General features: G+C 46.5%; 1 long non-coding RNA gene across 1 annotated transcript in view; it reads left to right on the plus strand.

The window, feature by feature from the left end:
- Positions 1-4,056, plus strand: part of LOC109293965 — a 112,654-nt gene extending 108,598 nt beyond the window's left edge. The window contains exon 7 of the long non-coding RNA XR_002096431.1: positions 3,525-4,056. This is a non-coding gene — a long non-coding RNA (uncharacterized LOC109293965). The remainder of the gene's footprint in view (positions 1-3,524) is intronic.
- The last annotated feature ends 1,417 nt before the right edge of the window (positions 4,057-5,473 follow it).

Below are 5,473 nucleotides of genomic sequence, written 5' to 3' on the forward strand. Positions count from 1 at the left end.
TGTACAGGTCTTTAACCAGACCCATGTTCTTGTACCAGAGGTGCTGCACTCTTCCTGCTGTGGTGGGAGTGGTGTACTGTAGCTGAACATCTCCAGAGCAGGGGCACTGCTGCAATCACTAACAATCACTGGACTTTATTCCTTATGTTGCTACATGGAACTAGGTGAAAAGGTAACCATCGTTGGCTACATTGGCAGAATAGATATTCTGGCCTAGTTCCTGCCTGGATGATTGAGTACAGAAGGTGTGGTAGTCCTGTTACAAAATAGGGGTGGTGTTTTGCAGGTCCAGGGCACTAATCAGGCCTGGAAAAACACAGGGTAAGAGGCCAGTTGATCAACAGGGTGCCTGTTAGGTTTGTTCCCTCTGCTGCCATGACATACATTTGCAGTCTGTTATTGCTACCAGGAATTATCATAATTTGCTGCAAGAGCCCACATTTCAGGGCAGAGCTGCAGAACTGAACCAAACCTCAGCTTGGCTTTGCTTGGGATCTGTCTGCATGCAAATGGCAATGTGCTGGGTGGGACGGGGTCTTGGGTTTTTTCCGTCTGCAGGGAAAGAAAGTACATCAGAAATAGAGGGGGAAATAGAGGGAATGAAGGAGAAGGGTAATTTGCAGTTTGGAAAATTATTTTAGACCTGTGGTGACTGGATCTAGAGCCAGTGGTTGTCTTAATTAAATCCAGGTTTCAAATCAACAGCAGGCCCAGCTTTCTTCCAGTGTCCCAACCCTAGCACTCAGAAGCAGGCAAAAATCTCTCCAGCTTCAGTGCTGCTTCTCAAGCAGTAGATGGAGTGGCTTCAGGAGCTTGCTGGTCACCACAGCCAGCAAGCTGCCTGCCATCTCCCCAGGCCCTGGAGGGCATGTCCTATGGGTGCCCTATCTCCCTGCACCACAGGAGTGTGCAGCACCCCTTGCCTCTCCTCCAGGACAATTTCAGGCTCTCACATGCCAGCTTTTATGAGGTGCAGTCTGGGGCAACCTGCACTCTCTCATGGTTGTTCTTCTCTTGGGTGTTGGTATTCTCAGCTCTCAATATTTTGCTGTGGTGCAAAAGGGACTCTACGACCACATCTAGATGAGCGCAGTTGTGTAGTATGTGGTGCTGCAGATGTGTCTGCGGTGCCGGATGCTGCACAGGCCATCATTCCCCACACTGCTACCTTGCAGTGTGCATTATTTTTGTTTGACCCCAGGAGGTCCCAGGGTCAGAAAAACCCATGCCTAAGAAAAGCAGGTCCACGCAGGTGGTGGCAGTGTGTGCCTCCCAAAACCAGAGCCTGGCTGGGTGCAGCCACACTCTGGCTGCCGGCCAGGCTCCCATCTGTAGGAGCGCCACAGCTGTAGCTCCCCAAGGCCCCCAAGACCCCAGATAAGGCTGCTGGGGTCAGTACAGTTGTGCCACTGCTGCTTGTCCTCCGGGAAACAAATGTCTGCACTTGGGTGGAGGGAGCCTACAAGGACTTCTGCTACCTTCAGTAAAACGTGATTGTTTGATTCTAGTGTTCTCTCTATCTGTGGTTAAAATAATGGATGCCACCTCCTCTCAGCCATCCAGAGTGTCAGTGCCCCCCATGGTCTGAAGTGTGGTCGGACTCACAGCTCTCTTATTCTTTTCAGTGGGCACCATTTAAGTCCTTCTGGAGACAGATCCAGAGTTACACAGGAGGTGCATTGTTCTCTGTTCATTTCAGTGGAAAACCTTAACGTGCATTAAAATGTCTCCAACTTGAAATCCTACTTCCTTCTGACCACATAAAGCAGATGTGTAGACCTAGGCATCTAGACATTTATGTGGGCAGCAGTAAAAGATTCCTCCCCCTTCACCATAAATATCCTATCAGTCAGAGCCCTTGCACAGCACAGGGAAAACCTGGTTTCTAGGTCCCCATCATCCTGAAAGTGTTTGAACCCCCCGCCAGTTATAGCCCAGAAGAGTGTCCTAGCACCCTGGAGTTCAAGGTCAATGCCTGTTCCATTACTACTCGGGTAGACTTTCTTAGCTTTGTGTATTTTTGCTTTGAAGTCCTGGGGAACAAATTAAAGTCCTGGAGGCATGTGTTTCCACTCTCTTTTCTTTGTACAATAGTTGATCATGCTTAATTCCAATGGCCACCAACCTCCACAATTCACTCTGATGACTAAGAAAAACAATTGGATGGCAAAACCTTGCTTCCCTAAGAAACAAAAGGCCTGGTTGAGTGTCCTGCTTAGGCTAATCCTTCTGCATCCCCCTTTGTGCCCTTTCTTTCGTTGTTGCTTAGGGAAGAGCTGGGTGATGGCTAGGGAGCAACAGAAAATATGTGGCTGTGACCAGTCCTCAGGCCCTCCTTAGGGCTGTCTTCATCCTAACCCCTGGCAATACCAAGAGGCAGAGCTCTGGAAGGAAAGGGGTACTTACAATTTCTAGCTTCTTTGGGTTGTGCCCTACTTTCTAGGGTGGCAAATGCTCTTTTCCAGTTCCCTGCTGAGTTCTCGGGGGTGGGAATTGCAACCCTTTTGTTTATTTTCCCAAGCTATTACCTTCCTCTGGCACCGACTTCAGGGGTCTTCCCCCAGGCACCCCTCATGATTCTCCCCTTAGGAGCAGACTACATCTTCCAGCTCCACTGGGGAATCATAAAAAAAAAAGCAAAAAGCTAAAAGTAAATACCTACAGATGCTCTTGAAGTGACATTATGGAGATACTAAGCACTGCTTGGATGAAAAAAAGCTTAAATTATGAATTAGGGCTGTATTATCCCTGGCCTGTCTGAGAAACAACTGGGAATACTGTCCAGGCATCATTGAGTGGATGGTGAATGATTTGTGAACACTGCAGTCTGATCCTATGTTTTGACTCATGGTGAAACCTGAAAAAAAGGGAATAAGCCCTGGACTGGGCTTTCATCACACACCTTCATGCAGCTCCACCCATTTCATTCCAGACTCACGGTCAGTTCTGAGGGAGAGACAGGATGATCCAAAGTTGTAACTTAGCACAAAAACCAATATTAAACTGCCATTAGTAAGGGTGCAAACTCAATCACTATTATAGTCAGGAAATGTCAGAATTCAAGTTTTTCTTTGCCTTCTTAATTCAACCCTTTTGTTCATTTGCATGATGAGACAGTCTTTAATCACAATATCATAAACTATTTTTCCCCCTTACAAGACTCCTGTCTCATTCGGTACCCAGAATGGTGAATAGTCATGTTTGTTGTACGCAATTCAAATCCTGCTCTGAAAGACGAATTATTCATTTCCTCGTGGAATTCTTTGCGGTACCTAACGATTGTGTCAGAATACGTCACAAACACGAATTAATTGATCTTCATCACACCCCTGTGAAATCCAGTGTGCAGGGCAGCACTCATCTGCTTTCACCAGGAGCCCTCTTTTCTCTTCCTGCAGCTCTGTGCCTTGTTGCACTACACACTTTCCAAATGTGATTGTGATAGATATGGGCTTCACTATACCAGCTCATGAATATTCAATGTGACCTGGTTATCGTCATGTTTACTGTATATGTTGGTTTAGTTCAGTAGATGGTGGTTAAGAAAACAAGTAGAACAAAGATAAGCCGCTTCCCAGTAAACACTTCAGAGCTGCAAGGAGATAATGCTGAATCTATTCGACCTCAGGATTCTCCCTGTGGATAGAACCAGTGCTGAACAATAAATGGTCACAGAAATCTTCTCTTTCCATCTGCTGAGGAGCTGTTCAGTGAGGATCTGTATGGCTGTCTGAAGAAGCTAAGAGGCAACATTTTTTTTTTTGGTGGGGGTGATAGCTTTTTATTGGGCCAACTGCATAACTGGTATAAAGCTAGACATGTTTTGTATGCAAGGCATTCTTTATCAGGTCTTAGGAGGGAAGAAGCTAAGACTGCCTGGTCAATCGCTCGAGGGTTTTAGGGAAGACAGAGAGGCACATAGACTGTTTGTTGTTTTAAAATCCAGGACTTGTCATGCTTTACTATTACTGCTACAATTAAACTACATCATGGTCTAAGTCAGTGGGTCTCAACGTTTTTTGTACCAGGACCCATCTGTAAATGTCAATGGCCAGTCCTGACCCAGTGCCTCTAACCCCCAGCTCCCCAGTGTGTGCGGTAGGGGGGCATGGGGAAAGGCGGGGTGGGGGAAGAAGAAGCCCTTTGCAGGCTGGACATTTTTCTCCTTTAAAGGAGAATCCATTTTTACAATCTGTTGATCCATTTTTAGAGTTTGTTTGCGACCCTTTCATATATTCTTGCAACCCACTTTTGGGTTGCAACCCATGAGTTGAGAAACACTGGTTTAGGTAGTATGTTTGGTCCCCTCTGTCCACCACTGGTCACAGACTCTAGAATGGAAGAACTGCTCGTGCCAAGCTCAGGTGGCCCTGGTGAGTTGGGCACAGGAGCCCATAGCTAGGTCTGAGGGGGTAAGGGGCTGGGGAAGGGGGAGCATTGTGGAATTTCACTCTGGGAAAGGTAAGGGTTCACAGCCTAAAACTATTCAAAGTAGTATGAAAAAAGTACTAAGCAGGCAGGTCATTTATACATAAGTTTCAAGATAAAGTGTCTGAGGGCCAAATGAAAGTTGCACATATACATTTCCTAACTTTTTCATGCTTGGACATCTTCATAGTGTTCTTTTAACATAGTCTTTTTTTGTGTGTGATGTATATACATATAGATTCAAGGCAGTGTCTGTTATGCCTCTAGTCATCCAGCAAAATACCCAGAGACCTCACCACCAGTAAGTCTGCATGCACTGCATTGTTGTGATATGCAAGCCGTCTGCCTTTTGTGACTTCCATCTGTAGAGCCTTTCTCCTTCTTGACTCATTGAGATACCAGGAGCCTTGCTTTTCTTCTGTTATTAAAATAACCTTGGCTATTGGCTTACCCCCTCCCCTCAGCTCTCATATGGTTCAGAATTACCATATCCCTTTGTTGGGAGCCACACTTCGGCTTGTCTGGAGGAGCAGCTGAAGCACGAGAAATGTGCCGATTCCATTCAGGAGCTTAGTCTGGGATGCATTGTGCCTCTGAAAAGAACGTTTAAACCATTTACATAAAAATGTGCTTGAAACAGATAATATGACTGCATACAGGGGGCACAAGAGGGGGCTGGGCCAGGCTGGGGGAAGGGGTCCTTCCTTTTCAGCCTCATTAATCAGCAACAGAATAGAAGGTGCCTGGAGAGATAGTGGTCTCTGACTTTCCAGCTTTTCGCTGTGCTCGCCTGCAGCTCTGGTGGCTGTTCATTCAAAGCAGCAGGCAGTAGCCTCTGTGGATGATTCTTTCACCTGGGACAAAGATCAAGTGAGCTAATCCAAGAATTCTGGGATTATCTTCAAAGAAGCATGTTGTGATTTGTCCCGGTAACCGAGAGTTCTGCTCTGATCCCATTTTTGTCGCAGTGGCAAAAGCTGTCAGAGCATCTGGTGGGATGGGAAGATGTTAACCCTTGCCAGGTTTCTGCTTTCTTGCTCTGGAG

Source organism: Gavialis gangeticus, unplaced genomic scaffold (genome assembly GCF_001723915.1).
Source record: "Gavialis gangeticus isolate Ggan-Ray unplaced genomic scaffold, GavGan_comp1, whole genome shotgun sequence".
Classification (NCBI taxonomy): domain Eukaryota; kingdom Metazoa; phylum Chordata; order Crocodylia; family Gavialidae; genus Gavialis; species Gavialis gangeticus.